This window comes from Papio anubis, chromosome 2, assembly GCF_008728515.1.
Source record: "Papio anubis isolate 15944 chromosome 2, Panubis1.0, whole genome shotgun sequence".
NCBI classification, from domain to species: domain Eukaryota; kingdom Metazoa; phylum Chordata; class Mammalia; order Primates; family Cercopithecidae; genus Papio; species Papio anubis.
In genome coordinates, this window is record NC_044977.1 from 10,852,867 (window position 1) to 10,869,332 (window position 16,466).

Here is a 16,466-nt window from a genome sequence, read left to right on the forward strand (position 1 = left end):
GTGCTCAACATCACTGGATCATCTGAGAAATGCAAATCAAACACAATGAAACACAAACACAATCAAACAACCTCACCCTTGCTAAAACTGGCTTATATCCAAAAGACAGACAATAGCAAATGCAGGCAAGGATGTGGGAGAAAATGGAATCCCCGTACATTGTTGATGGAAATATAAATTAGTATAACCACTAGGGAGAACAGTTTGGAGGTTCCTCAAAACACTAAAAATTAAGCTCCCATATGATTCAGCAATCCCACTGCTGAGTATATACCCCAAATAAAGGAAATCAGTATATCAAAGAGATAAGTGCACTGCTGTTTGCTGCAGCACTATTTACAATAGCCAAGATTTGAAAGCAGCATACGTGTCCATCAACAGATGAATGAATCAAGAGAATGTAGTACATGTACACACAATGGAGTACTATTTAGTCATAAAAAAGAATGAGATCCAGCCATTTGCCACAACAGGGAAGGAACTGGAGATATTAAGTGAAGTAAACCAGGCACAGAAAGACAAACACATGTTCTCACTCAATTGTGGGATATAAAAATCAAAACAATTGAACTCATGTACATATTAATAGAGAGTAGAACAGTTACCAGAGGCTGGAAAAGTAGTAGGGGATTGGAGGGGAAGAGGGGATGGTTAAAGGGTACCAAAAAAAAAAAAAAAAAAAAGCTAGAAAGAACGAGTAAGACCTGCTATTTGATGGCACAATAGGGTGAATATAATCAATAATAGCTTAATTGTACATTCCAAAATAAAGAGTGTAATTGGATTGTTTGTAACTCAAAGGGCATATGCTTGGGGGTATGGATACTTCACTCTCCATATATGTTTATTTCACATTGCTTGTCTGTATCAAATCATCTCATGTACACCATAAATATACACACCTATGTACCCACATACATTTTAAAAAACAATTTAGTTAAAAAAATAATAATTCTCAGTCTTTTCTTTAAATATTGACTGCTTCTCTTCTAGTCCTCCCTTCTAGGATTCCATTTGCATATGTGTTAAATATTTTCACCCATATGCTGCATATACTATTTTATTTGTTCTATATTTCTTTGTTTCATTATGCTTCTGCTATTTTGTTTTTACGTATTTTATACTATATCTAATCTGCTACTGAAGCCATTTAACCTGTTTTAATTTCAGCTACTGTACTTTTTATTTCTAGATTTTGTTTAATATTTCTAGTGTTTCCATTTTTCCCCCAATTCTCTATCTTGCTATTTAATTATTTGAACATTTAATTTTAAATACTGTCTCAGATAACTTAAATATCTTGCCCTACTCCTGGTCCTCTCCTATTATATAAGTTTCCTCTTAATTTTTATTGAAAGTTTATCTAGTTTTTAACTTATATTTCTGTGTACTTCAATGAACAGAAGATACTGTAGATTGAAAGTTACAAAGGTAATTTAAGGCTCTGTAGAATGTAATCGTCTCTTCCTTTTAGGAAGATATCAAATTTTGATTTTCCTTTTCTTTCCTTTTTCTTTTTATTTATTTATTTATTCATTTTGAGATAGAGTCACACTCTGTCACCCATACTAGAGTGCTGTGATACGATCTCAGCTCACTGCAACCTCTGCCTCCTAGGTTCAAGCGATTCTCCCATCTCAGCCTCCTGAGTAACTGGGATTACAGATGCACACTACCATGCCCAACGAATTTTTGTATTTTTTGGTAGAGATAGGGTTTCACCAAATTGGCCAGGCTGGTCTCAAACTCCTGATGTCTGATGATCTAAGTATTGGGATTAGAGGCCTGAGCCACCAAGCCTGGCCGATTTTTCTTTCGACATATGTCAAACTTCTGCTCAGGTTCTAACCCTGTAAACTGACCCTCAGACAATAACTTTTGTTGAATCTTCTCCATATTTTCTAGTTGTTCTCAGTAAGAAGTTTGGTTCAAAACGATATACTTCACTATCTCTAGAAGAAGATACTAAGAACAGCTTGTTCTGAGTATTCTTGCTATGTTTGATCAACCTTTATGAATCTCATCTCACCTCCCCAGTCTATTTTACAAATAACCTATAAGCATGTGAGGAAGACTTTGCCAGTCAGACTTGTCCACGTGAAACCTTAATTTGGAAATCCACATTATGAAATAAAATACTGTAATGTACTCATTTTGCTGGAGAAAGGCAACATAGCAAGCTCTGTTCTCCAGTGCTCGCAGAGTAACACCAATAGCAATGATTTCTTCAAACACCATTTTTTTAGATATTGCTCCTGGAAGCTTTGGATTGAGTCTACTTCCAGGTTTGTAAATGATCCTGTGAGCTACACAGAAGCAGTTTAATTAACTCTTGACTAATTAATCAGCGATAATTTCATTTTGCAATTTCAAATAAAAACCTATGTTGATAGAATTGCAAGTAGTCTTAGAGTTTTATTAAGCTTCTTCTTGAAATGTCTGTTTTCTATCCTTCCTTCTCTAAACTGACTACTCTGTATCTTAGACAAGGCTCACCAGGATTTCAGACCTGGGCCTGTGTCATGCTTGTTTAATGATCTCCCAGTCTATTGGTTTATTTTCTCCAATATGTACCATGATCAGCTTTATGGCATTTAATAGTACTTTGATCAAGTTATTTCACCTTCTAAAAACTGTTAGTGGCCCCTTGGTAAAAATAATAATGACCACATTTACTACTTATGAGATGATTTTTTTTTTTCTCCTGATGCTAAAATTTTCATCGTTTCAAGTACTTTCATGTTATTTGTTTGCCTGTTTTATTTTTTGTTGTTGTTTTTTACTCCCCATATATGCTTCTGGGTTTAATTAAGTTGTTTGCTACACCTTTCTTCAGGCACATTCTATTTTCTTCTCCCCTTGGTCTTATGTTTGCCCTGAATTCTATGAGCTCACTAGTTTCCTCTCTTTTCTCTGTAAGTTCACTGATTTCTTCCCTTCTCTCCAATCACTATTCAGATATTCAAACTTTTAAAAATGGGAACCTAATTATCAAGACATCTAAAATTTATGTTATTGTTTTATGTAGTCTAAGACAAGGAATATTAACATCACATCAAATGCTTAGGGAATGCTGGAAAATGACAATGAAATTTGCTTAATTCTTTCTTAATTATTTTTACTATAACATATTCTTAAATACAAGTTTATTATTCATCTATTATTTATTTATATGTTAAAAGACATAAAATTAATACTATGGAAGTAGGATTTATGGGGCAAAGCATTTATTTATAAGAAAATATAGGTAACTATGAAAAACAAATAAATTATACATGTTTTATTTCTATTTTCAAGTGATTTAAAGACTTTGTCCATTTAGATTGCTAGCTGCTATAATAAAACGCTGTAAATTGGATAGCTTTGTATAACAGAAATTTATTTCTCGTAGTTGTAAAGGCCAGGAAGTCCAAGATCAAGGTGCCTGCACATTTGGTTTCTAGTGAGACCCAACTTTCTCGTTTAAAAAGGGCACTTTCTTGCTGTGTAGAAACATGGTGAAAGAGATAAGGAAGCCCTCTGGAGCCTCTTTATAAAGAAATTCATTGTATTCATGAGAATTTCACCTTCATGGTCTGGGCATTTTCCAAGAGTCTCCCTGCTTCCTAATGTAATCACCTTAGGGGTTAGGATTTCAACATAGAAATTTAAGGAGGATACAAACATTAAAATGATAGCAAGTAAGTTCTACTCTTTCCATGAGTTCCTTAATACCACTCTTTCCTTCTTGTTCCCTACCTTCTCTAAATTTTTAACATAACGCTTATGTTAATACTACAAAATTTAGCACTTGATTATTTATTATCTTCTTTGTTGTTGCTTCACATGTGATATCATTAGATTAATCATTTCAGGGCATAGACAACAAGCTATATTTCCTCAGTAACCCTAAAAGAACTTGAATTTGCTAATTTCAGAAATGGTGATAAAGCTAGTTAAGGAAATTCCCTTAAGCGAATATCAATATTCTTAAAGTGAAGTATTAAAATTAATTTTTTAATTACTCAATTATCACCTTAGGAACCGCAGGAAAGTGGATATGACAAATGAGTAAACAGTGTTTGAATAGAGAGAAAAGGATTTATTAAGGAAAATAATTAAAGTTCACAACTTGTTCTCTCTTGTGAGAGTGTTAGGATTAGTGGCAAACATTTAAACAGACGGAGACAGTATTAAGGTAATAAGAACAATGCAAGGCAGTTTAGAATACATCAGAAGGTACATGAACTAAACGACACAGAAAGGAAAATTCCGATGAGATGAACAGGGTTGTAGAAGGCATACAAAAAACAGAATTAAGAGGAAATTTTACAAAGTGATACTGCAACAAAATGAAGGTCAAGCACCAAATCTCTTACCAATAGATATACTATGAATGGAGATGAAAAAACACAACAATACAAGATCAGTGCGACCTCAAAGGCAAAGAGCTAAATAGAAATAAAGCAATGGAAATCACACATAATATTCTTATGTTATATATTACTGAAAAAGGATAGTCAAGGAACAATGAGAAAATGTGTCAATGTTCTACTATTAACAAAAGACTCAACTTTGCATTTCAAATAATCACAAATGAAATTATACAGCAAGAATAAATGTTTCTGGTAAAATAAATTAGCTTCTTAATTTAGCAATAAAACGAAAATTTAAAGATCCCAAGATTGAGGTTTTAGAGTAAAAATACAGAGTATATATTTTTATTTACTTAAAATAGAGATCTCAACTATTAGTGGCACTCAAAAGTATTAAAAACATTTTTCCAATAATAGTATATTACAACGTAAGCAATTATACATATAGGAAATTTTTTAAATTTAAGAGTTTCTTTTTTCCATTTATAGTTTTTCTGAGTCATCTGTAATTTCCCTTTGAGAATAATTTTACGGCTTACATAAAGTTTGAATAGATTATTATTTAACTACACAAATACAAAGTGTTAAGGTGTTACAGCTACTCTATCTGTAGTAGCTTCAACTTTAAAAAATGTGTACCCTCTGAATCTAAAATAAAAGTTGAAATTATTAAAAAGTAAAGGAACCATTAAAAATGTCATTTTGCAGCAGTCCACTAGATGTCACTCAAGATAAGGTTCCCCCTCTAACAGTCCAAACTCCCCTCATCTTTTTAAAAAATAAACTCTTAATTAACCATTAGCTCATTATTCTTATTTGACAGATTGTATATGGGTTGGTATTAATTTAATTTTTGTTATTTTACACTGAAGCTTCAGGTGGATGTCTGTTGCATATATAGAAAACTATAACTATAATACTTTAGGATTAATAATAATTTTGGTTTATATGAAGTACAGGAAATACTAGAGAAAAAAATAAGATAGACGTCTTTATTAGAGCGAAGGTTCTGTGAACAAAGCAATTATCTGGAGTATACCCTTTAATTTCCAGTTAGGTCTGTGCAGTTAATAGAAATCAGTTTAAAAAATCAGTCTTACCAATTGTTTTGCATTGATGGGCAAGTTTTGCTGATGAGTGACTCATGATGTCATATTTGAGCTTGAGCCTGTTTATGTTTTTAAATAGAGATCATCCTAGCAAGATATTTTCTGTTGTGAAGAAATTACAGAATTGGTGTAGATTGATACCGTTTTCAACAAAAACATATAAAATCATCTGCTTAACATTGTACAAGGTCTCCACTTTCTGGCTTCATAGCAGAACTCATTACTTGTTCCTCAAGAAGTTTGGGGAGCCATGCTTACAATCTGACATATTGATATGCAACAGAGAGGACTTAAGTAATAATCAACTGTGCTTCATTTGTCTCTTTAAAATAAATTGCATATCACTTTTTAAAATTGTAGTTTGTAAAAACTTTTTTTTTTCTATTATCCTTTAAATTCTAGGGTACATGTGCACAATATGCAGGTTTTTTACATAGGTATACATGTGCCATGTTGGTTTTCTGCATCCATCAACTAGTCCTTTACATGATGTATTTCTCCTAATACTATCTTTCCCTCAGCCGCCTCCCCGACAGGCCCTGATGTGTGATATTTCCTGCCCTGTGTCCATGTGTTCTCATTGTTCACCTCCTACCTAGGAGTGAGAACACGACGTGTCTGGTTTTCTGTCTTTGTGATAGTTTGCTGAGAATGATGGTTTCCAGCTTCATCCATGTCCCTGCAAAGGACATGAACTAATTCTTTTTTAAGGCTGCATAGTATTCCATGGTGTATATGTGCCACATTTTCTTAATCCAGTCTATCACTGATGGACATGTGGGTTGGTTCCAAGTCTTTGCTATTGTGAATAGTGCTGCAATAAACATATGTGTGCATGTGTCTTATAGTAGCATGATTTATAATCCTTTGGGTATATACCCAGTAATGCGATCACTGGATCAAATGGTATTTCTAATTCTAGATCCTTGAGGAATCACCATACTGTCCTCTGCGATGGTTGAACTAATTTACACTGCCATCAACAGTATAAAAGTGTCCCTATTTTTCCAAATCCTCTCCAGCATCTGTTGTTTCCTGACTTTGTAATGATTGTCATTCTAACTGGCGTGTGATGGCATCTCATTGTGCTTTTGATTCACATTTTTCTAATGACCAGTGATGATTAGCATTTTTTCATATGTCTGTTGGCTGCATAAATGTCTTCTTTTGAGAAATATCTGTTCATACCCTTTGCTCACTTTTTGATGGGGTGGGTTGTTTGTTTTTTTCTTGTAAATTTCTTTAAGTTCTTTGTAGGTTCTGGATATTAGCCCTTTGTCAGATGGTATACTGCAAAAATTTTCTCCCATTCTGTAGGTTGCCTGTTCACTCTGATGATAGTTTCTTTTGCTGTGCAGAAGCTCTTTAGTTTAATTAGATCCCATTTGTCTATTTTGGTGTTTGTTGCCATTGCTTTTGGTGTTTTAGTCAGGAAGTTCTTGTCCATGCCTATGTCCTGAATGTTATTGCCCAGGTTTTCTTCGAGGGTTTTTTATGGTTTGAGGTCTTACATTTAAGTCTTTAACTCATCTTGAGTTAATTTTTGTATAAGGTGTAAGGAAGGGATCCAGTTTCAACTTTCCACACATGGCAAGCCAGTTTTCCCAGCATCATTTATTATATAAAGAACCCTTTCCCCATTTCTTGTATTTGTCAGGTTTGTCAAAGATCAGATGGTTGTAGATATGTAGTGTTATTTCTGAGGCCTCTGTTCTGTTCCATTGGTCTATATATCTGTTTTGGTGCCAGTACCATGCTATTTTGGTTATTGTAGCCGTGTAGTATAGTTTGAAGTCAGGTAGCATGATGTCTCCAGCTTGGTTCTTTTTGCTTAGGATTGTGTTGGCTATGAGGGTTCTTTTTTGGTTCCATATGAGTTTTAAAGTATTTTTTCCAATTCTCTGAAGAAAATCAGTGGTAACTTGATGTGGATAACATTGGAAATTACCTTGGGCCGTATGGCCATTTTCACCATATTGATTCTTACTATCCATGAGCATGGAATGTCCTTCCATTTGTGTCCTCTTCTATTTTGTTGAGCAGTGGTTTGTAGTTCTCCTTGAAGAGGTCCTTCACATCCCTGGTAAGTTGGATTCCTAGGTATTTTATTCTCATTTTAGCAATTTAATGTGAGTTCACTCATGATTTGGCTCTCTGGTGGTCTGTTATTGGTGTACAAAAATGCTTGTGATTTTTGCATATTGATTTTGTATACTAAAACTTTGCTGAAGTTGCTTATTAACTTAAGGAGAGTTTAGGCTGAGAAAACGGGGTTTTCTAAGTACACAATCATGTCATTTGCAAACAGGGACAATTTGACATCCTCTTTTCCTAATTGAATAACCTTTATTTCTTTTTCTTGCATGATTACCCTGGCCAGAACTTACAACATTATGTTGAATAGGAATAGTGAGAGAGGGCATCCTTGTCTTGTGCCAGTTTTCAAAGGGAGTGCTTCCAGTTTTTGCCCATTCTGTATGATATTGGTTGTGGGTTTGTCATAAGTAGCTCTTATGATTTTGAGATACATTCCATCATACCTAGTTTATTGAGAGCTTTTAGCATGAAGGATTGTTGAATTTTGCTGAAGATGTTTTCTGCATCTATTGAGATAATTATGCGGTTTTTATCTTTGGTTCTGGTTATGTGATGGATTACATTTATTGATTTGCATATGTTGAACCAGCCTTGCATCACAAGGATGAACCCCACTTGATCATGGTGGATAAACTGTTTGATGTGCTGCTGGATTTGGTTTGCCAGTATTTTACTGAGGATTTTTGCATCGACGTTCATCAGGGATATTGGTCTAAAATTCTCTTTTGTTTGTTGTTGTGTCACTGCCAGGGTGTCAGGATGATGCTGGCCTCATAAAATGAGTTAGGGAGGAGTCCCTCCTTTTCTATTTATTGGAACAACTTCAGAAGGAATGGTATCAGCTCCTCTTTGTACCTCTAGTAGAATTTGACTGTGAATCCATCTGGTCCTGGACGTTTGTTGGTTGGTAGGCTATCAAATATTGCCTCAATTTCAGAACCTGTTATTGGTCTCTTCAGAGATTCAATTTCTTCCTGGTTTAGTCTTGCGGGGGTTATGTGACCAGGAATTTATCTCTTTCTTCTAGATTTTCTAGTTTATTTGTGTAAAGGAGTTTATAGTATTCTCTGATGGTAGTTTGTATTTCTGTGGGATCAGTGGTGATGTCCCCTTTATCATTTTTTATTGTGTCTATTTCATTCTTCTCTCTTTTCTTCTTTATTAGTCTTTCTAGCAGTCTATCTATTTTGTTGATCTTTTCAAAAAACAAGCTCCTGGGTTCACTGATTTTTTTGAACGGTTTTTTCTGTCTTGATCTCCTTCAGTTCTGCTCTGATCTTAGTTATTTCTTGACTTCTGCTAACTTTTGAATTTGTTTGCTCTTGCTTTTCTGTAAAGATTTTATTTTTCCTTCACTTATGAAGCTTAGTTTGGCTGTATATGGGATTCTGGGTATAAAATTCTTTTCTTTAAGAATGTTGAATATTGGCCCTCACTGTCTTCTGGCTTGAAGGGTTTCTGCTGAGAGATCTGCTGCTAGTCTGATGGGCTTCCCTTTGTGGGTAACCTGAACTTTCTCTCTGGCTGCCCTTAACATTTTTTCCTTCATTTCAACCTTAGCAAATCTGGCAATTATGTGTCTTGGGGTTGCTTTTCTCAAGGAGTATCTTCTTGGTGTTCTTTGTATTTCCTGAACTTGAATGTTGGCCTGCTTTGCTAGGTCGGGGAAGTTCTCCTGGATAATATCCTGAAGAGTGTTTTCTAACTTGGTTCCATTCTCCTCGTCAATTTTGGGTACACCAATCAAATGTAGATTTGGTCTTTTCACATAGTCCCATATTTCTTGGAGGCTTTGTTTCTTTTTACTCTTTTTTCTCTAAACCGGTCTTCTTGATTTATTTCATTTATTTATTCTTCAATCACTGATATCCTTTCTTCCACTTGATCAAATTGGCTATTGAAGCTTGTGCATGTGTCACGAAGTTCTCATGCTGTGGTTTTCAGCTCCATCAGGTCATTTAAGATCTTCTCTACACTGTTTATTCTATTTAGTCATTCATCTAAGCTTTTTTTTCAAGGTTTTTAGCTTCCTAGCAATGGGTTAAAACATGCTCCTTTAGCTCGGAGAAGTTTGTTATTACCAACCTCCTGAAGCCTACTTCTGTCAGCTCATCAAACTTATTCTCCGTCCAGTTTTATTCCATTGCTGATAAGGAGATGCAATCCTTTGGAGGAGAAGCACTCTGGTTTTTGAAATTTTCAACTTTTCTGCTCCGGTTTCTCCCAATCTTTGTGGTTTTATCTACCTTTGCTTTTTGATGTTGGTGACCTACAGATGAGGTTTTGGTGTAGATGTCCTTTTTGTTGATGTTGATGCTATTCCTTTCTGTTTGTTAGTTTTCCTTCTAACAGTCAGGTCCCTCAACTGCAAGTCTGTTGGAGTTTGCTGGAGGTCCACTCCAGATCCTGTTTGCCTGGATATCACCAGTGGAGACTGCAGAACAGCAAATATTGCAGAACAGCAAAATATTGTTGCCTGATCCTTCCTCTGGAAGCTTTGTCTCAGAGGGGCACCCACCTGTATGAGGTGTCTGTTGCCCCTACTGAGAGGTGTTTCCCAGTCAAGCTACACAGGGGTCAGGGACCCACTTCAGGAGGTAACCTGTCCATTCTCAGAGCTTGAATGTCATGCTGGGAGAACCACTACTCTCTTCAGGGCTGTCAGACAGGGACGTTTAAGTCTGGAGAATTTGTCTGCTTCCTTTTGTTCAGCTATGCCCTGCCCATGGAGGTGGAGTCTAGAGAGGCAGTAGGCCTTGCTGAGCTGCGGTGGGCTCTGCCCAGTATGAACTTCCCGGCTACTTTGCTTACCTACTCAAGACTCAGCAATGGCTCATGCCCCTCCCCCTGCCAGGCTTCAGCCTCCCCGGTTGATCCCAGACTACTGCACTAGCAGTGAACAAGGTTCCGTGGGCATGGGACTCACCAAGCCAGGCATGGGAGGGAATCTCCTGATCTGCTGGTTGCTAAAACTGTGGAAAAAGCAGAGTATTTGGGCAGAAGTGTACCATTCCTCCAGGTATAGCTTCCCTTGGCTAGGAAAGGGAAATCCCCCGACCCCTTGCGCTTCCCTGGTGAGGCAATGCCCCGTCCTGCTTCTGCTCGCCCTTCACGGGCTGCACCCACTGTCCAACCAGTCCCAGTGAGATGAACCAGGTACCTCAGTTGGAAATGCAGAGATCACCCATCTTCTGCATTGATCTCGCTGGGAGCGGCAGACCGGAGCTGTTCTTATTCAGCCATCTTGGAAGAGCCCAATACTTTTCTTAACAGTAAGTGTGAAACTAGCCCTAGAGCATACTATAATTGATAAATTGTCACTATTATTCAACAAACTTCTCTTGGAAAAAATAAATTTTTTGCTTAGGGATATATTTTATTTCTATTTTTCATAAACTACTTATTTTGTGTGCCAATACCAAGTTGTTTTCCTCAAATTGAACTACATTCCCCCAAAACATGATCTAATACATGGGATTATATTTGGCACTTAAGAAATGTATTAATTCTTCAATTCACTAGGGCATTAAGCAAAGTGAGTGTTTCATTGTGTGATATGGTACTCTGGGGCCTGAGTTAGTACTTCACATTGCTTAGCTCAAGGAAATGCCCAGTACATAATTAGTTTTACCTGTACAGGGTCAATTTTTTACTAGGGAAATGGAAGTTGAACGAGTAATCTGATTTTACCTCTAAATTTTGGATCCAAACTACAGAGATAAAGGAACTTAGAAAGAAAAGCAGGCTACAGCCAACAGCAACTTGGAGAAAACATTTTTATATCCATGAGACCATAGCTTTATTACATTAATAAAGTTTTCTAAGGCCAAGAGTAAAAATATAATATAGACTTATAAACAAAAGATAGGAAATAAATACCTTTTAAATTTAGGATCAATGATTTAAGTTTCGTAATACTTTAAGCTGACCAAATTTTAAAGCTTTTCCCATACACAGCCCTTTTGAATCGTAAAATAAACATGCATGTGTGTCCTCAAGGAACATTTTTAAAGATGTGTCACAACCAATAAAAATTATTAACAAATTAACCTATTGGTGTGAAATAGAGTTTGGCATAATGTAACATGGAGTTTGAAAGTCGTTGAGTCTTCCTTCATGAAGATAAGATGATTATGTAAGGCTGAAGTTCCTACATGGCAGTAGTTTGTGATTATCCTTCTACTTATCCCACAGTGTATGAGGGTTTCTTTCTTTTTTTTTTTAAATCTCAGTAAGTTATTCTTTCTGTACTTTCTAGAAACTACTATGTAGTAAGGGAAGGGAGGCGACAATCTTAGGAAAAAAAAGGAAGGAGTACATCTTCCTTCTTCAGTATTCCTCTCTTTTCAGGGGCCACTATTCCACGATATGTGGTTTGGTTTGGTTTATTTTGGTCTGGGTTTTGCACTTCGGCTTATCTCATCAAAGACACTTCGTTGGCTGCCTGGTTCTGTTAGTCACTGAAGGAGATTAATTTGATGAACTCATATACAGAGAATGGCTGAAGAAAGAATGCTATTTTTCTTTGTTACCTTTTTTTAACAAGAGTGGAATTTTGAATGTCACTAGAGAAAATATTCTGTGCAGACGGCGATTCGAAAGCTCATTTGTAGCTTAACATAGGCAGGCTCTCCTACTTTTTCCTGCAAATTTATTAAATTATTTGTAACAACCAAGTTTTCAAAAATGACTTAAGATGGTTTCCACAGAATGGCTTAAAGATAAAACAATTAAAATTTAGATAAAAATATAAGAATCGTATAAGAAACAAAGAAAATTATCTTTAAAAATCCAGGAGCAAAGAATAATGGAGAATAAAATTTAGCTTTGGACATCTCACAGCTATGGTAAAATGAGGGCAAAGCAATAAAGCTTCTACTCTATGATGTGAGACAGAGCATTTCTATCTCTGGACTTGTAGAGGAATTTTTCCTTAGGGACTAGACATACCTGTAAGGCCAGCGATAATGAAGGAAAAGGAACCAGTATCTCTGACTTAGGTGCTGGATAGTTCATGCGAAATGGATAAACACAGCAAAGAAAGTTAAAATCCTTAACCCATGAATGACATCACTGTAGTCTACATATGCAAGGAACTAATTATAATTACTGTTATTGTTCCACTTTTAGTGAAAAAGTAAAAAGGGAAGTGTATTTTACCATTTGTTTGACTGAAGTGCTTAAAAACCTTATTGTTGAAGCATACTATTATATTTTTAAATGAAATTCAAAATAGCGCTTTGAGATTTTTTACTGTTTGTTTTCTATTTAAAGATTTACTTTCTACCACTTTAGAGTTAGGTCAGGATTTTTAGGCTTTTCCTATAATCTAACACATAAAGGAATATAGTATTTTTGAGGTTTGAACTAAGATGCTTTAATTAATTTGAGATGTCTTTGAAATGGTTTGTCAAGGTCCAATGTTTCCTGAAAGTACACGTAGCTATCTTCTACAATTGTTTTTACTTTCCTCAGATTTTACAGAATGACACATTGGGGAAGTCCAGTAATTCAAGTGTTTGGCTAACAATCATCAAGGCCACAGAAACCCAGCCTCTGCTCTTGGCAGTATCAGGAACTTCATGGAATACATCACTTTCAAATTGCAGCTGCAAATGGTCTTGTTAAAGGTAATTCAGCAACATCAGTCAAGATGTTGCTTGACACACAATGGAGGAGATTGGAAATAATGCATTCCTTCAGTAAACCATTCCGCCTGTTTTTTCTAATGATGCAGTCCTTTCTCAGGCAATTTTCCAGAGTTACGTAGACAACTAAATTCACACGGACCAAAAGAGGAAAAAAAAATCTAATTGGAATAAAATCAGTTGAACTTATTATACTGAGACTGAAAGATAGAAGAAAGAATAGGGAGAAAAGTTTTAGAAATATGTATGTCAAAGAATGGTCTAGTTACCAGCATAATTAGAATCCAAAAGAAAAAAGAAAAAACACAAAAGTAATGAAACTAAGTGTGTTAAGATTCTAAGAATGTGTTAAAATTCTAGTGTTACTCATGAATTGCAGATATACTTCTAATGGATATAGAATACTACAAAGGGCTTGAAGTGTGTGAAAAGTGAGCCTCAGTCATTATAACCTCATATAATAAGTGTAGAGTGAAGGGTTTTGAATAACTTTATTTAGTCCCCATGTGTGTCTCCAGAAAAATGCACAAGCATACAAGATATACAGAAAATAGCTTAGAGCATACATTTCAAATTGGTTTCCGGATTTGTTTATACAAAATAAATACAAATGTATTGAGGGTGTCTTTGTATTCATCCCACAGAGCCTCAAAGGAGTTCATCCTACAAATGTGTAGACCCATCGCTGTGACTCTTTTGTCTGTCCTCTATATCTTGCTAGTAATATACAATTATTATAATTTATGGATATTCACAAAGCCATATTTTAATATAATTTAGAGAAAAAAATTATAGATGCATGATGCAATCTATTTCTTGGTATGGAAAATAATATCTATTTTAAGTATTTTAAATACTGTGATATTAATTATGCCAATATACCTGCTGTTAATTTTAAATACAAGTCAAAGTCATATTTTAGCTAATAGTGGATAATCTCTTCATCCTTGATGAGGAGGATTTTAAAAACTTTTTGTAATTATTTATTAGGAAGATACCTTGACATGCTAATGAAAATATGAAAATAAGTTATAATTATCATCCTTATAAATATGTAGTGAATTTTAAAGTTCATATTTTAATTATGGGATACATCCATGGTGGATTGAAATGTATTGCTAAAGAAGACTAACAACAGCACTGACTATTTTATAAAAATAGTTCAATTTACCTCAGTAGGGTTTATGAACACTTACTAAGAACTAGGTACTGGGGATACAAAATTGAATAAAACTGAGATCTTGCTTCAAGTTGCTTTTTTCAATCATGGGTAATGTCATGTAACAATTGAATGAATGACAAAGGGAGAAATGTACAGAATATAGTGTGAGATTACAAAAGAGTAAAAATTAGTTCTGTTGTTGGTGTCAGAGAAAAGGTATTTATGGCAGGCTTCAGAAAATGGCCCAGGATGAGCTCGGAAGATAAGACTGTTAAAGGTATTCCAGACAGAGAACTCTGATCAAGGCATCTTGTCATTCACAAAGAAAGATAAATCTATTTAGTAAAAGGCTGGGGAGAAATCAAGTTGAGGCTGAAGAAATAGGTTAGAAATAAGTTGCATAAGATCTTCTGTGCTCTGTTAGGGAATTTTGAATTAATTCAAAATTAATTAAGAAGTGGGAAATTACTAAAGATTTTAGTGCTGTTAAATGACCTACAGCAGCTGGAGAGAAATTGTGGTGCTGTGCTATGGGGAAAAAAAAAATTGATGAATGGTAATATATTTATTGTGAAAAGTTTCAGTCTGGAGAGAGACCATCTAAAAGAAAATGAAGGAATTTCTAGCTGGGGGGTCTTGAGTTTGCAAGTTGGTGTAATAGTTGACTAATAATGTAAACTTGTGCAAGGTTATTGGTGCTTCCAAGCATCACATCCTCATGTAAAAAATAATGGTGAGTGAGAGCTACCTAAGAGGTTGTTGTGAGGATTAGATGAAGAAAAATAATGTTCACATATAGGAGAGCTATTAATTATTAGTTCTCTTTCCTGAAATTGATCTGGACAGTTTAACTCCTAATCTGTAACTAAAATGACAATACTTAGTCTTTGTTTTAAAAGATTGCTAAACTGGGATATCCATAACCGTAGATATCCAGTATTTGATTTCTGTATTTTTACTCTTTAATTTTTTTTTTTTAAATTTCTGATAGCTAAGATAAAATTCCTGAACGAGTATATTAATTTTATTTCTTCACCTTTAGTTATAAGAAAGAATGGAAAAAACAATGACAATACTACTCAGTGAGATGTTATTTGTGAATGTGAAGGTAGTGATAAAAAGTCCTTTTTAGTTTTCTTTTCAGAGTAAGCGATCCTTCCTTAAGTGTTTATGTAGGGGTGGTCTAAGTGAACTAAGTATCAAAATCACAGGGGAAATTTAAGAGTATGTTTCTAGACCTAACCCCAGACTTCCTGAATCAAAGTATCTGGGTCTAGGATGCCAAAATTATGTGTTTATCACCTCAACAATTTTAATACTCACCAATATTTGGAAGATGTTGCTCTATTTTTTTCTGCTTCCCCCTTTCTTCTTTTTCTATCTCAGAGCTTAGTATCAACTTTAAATTAGTTTTAGTGATTCTCCTGGATCTCCTTTTGTTATAACTCCTTTGTTTTAATTTGTATCATATAGAAATGTTACATCTGCACCACTATAATCAGGTAAGAGAATAAAATGATGGCTGTGAATATGGAATTTCACACTATTTACATTTTGTAGTCTGGCATATGCATTTAAAAAAAAAAAAACTCTCAGATTTTGTTTCTTTTTATTTTTCCAGATGGAGTCTCGCTCTTTTACCCAGGCTGGAGTGCAGTGATGTGATCTCAGCTCACTGCAACCTCCACCTCTCAGGTTCAAGCGACTCTCCTGCCTCAGCCTCCAGAGTAGCTGCGACTACAGGCGCGTGCCATCACGTCCGGCTGATTTTTTGTATCTTTAGTAGAGACACGGTTTCACCGTGTTAGCCAGGATGGTCTCGATCTTCTGACTTCGTGATCCACCCGCCTCAGCCTCCCAAAGTGCTGGGATTACAGGCGTGAGCCATGTTTCTTTGTTAATGATAACTACAATAGCAAAGAGTTATTGAGTGAACACTGACAATGACCCTGTGTGGTAGGGATGTTAGGTGAGGAGACTGAGAAAGGATAACTTAAATAATTTACCTTAGGTCAAAGATCTAAACTAATACATTTAGGATTCAACCTCCCCAAAAATCTTCTCTTTTACTCTTTACATTACATCATGTTACCTC

At 35.3% G+C, this 16,466-nt stretch overlaps 1 long non-coding RNA gene across 1 annotated transcript in view; it reads left to right on the forward strand.

The window, feature by feature from the left end:
• Positions 1 to 16,030, forward strand: part of LOC103880913 — a 29,712-nt gene extending 13,682 nt beyond the window's left edge. Inside the window, exons 2-3 of the long non-coding RNA XR_002520230.1 lie at positions 13,037 to 13,191; positions 15,993 to 16,030. This is a non-coding gene — a long non-coding RNA (uncharacterized LOC103880913). The remainder of the gene's footprint in view (positions 1 to 13,036; positions 13,192 to 15,992) is intronic.
• The last annotated feature ends 436 nt before the right edge of the window (positions 16,031 to 16,466 follow it).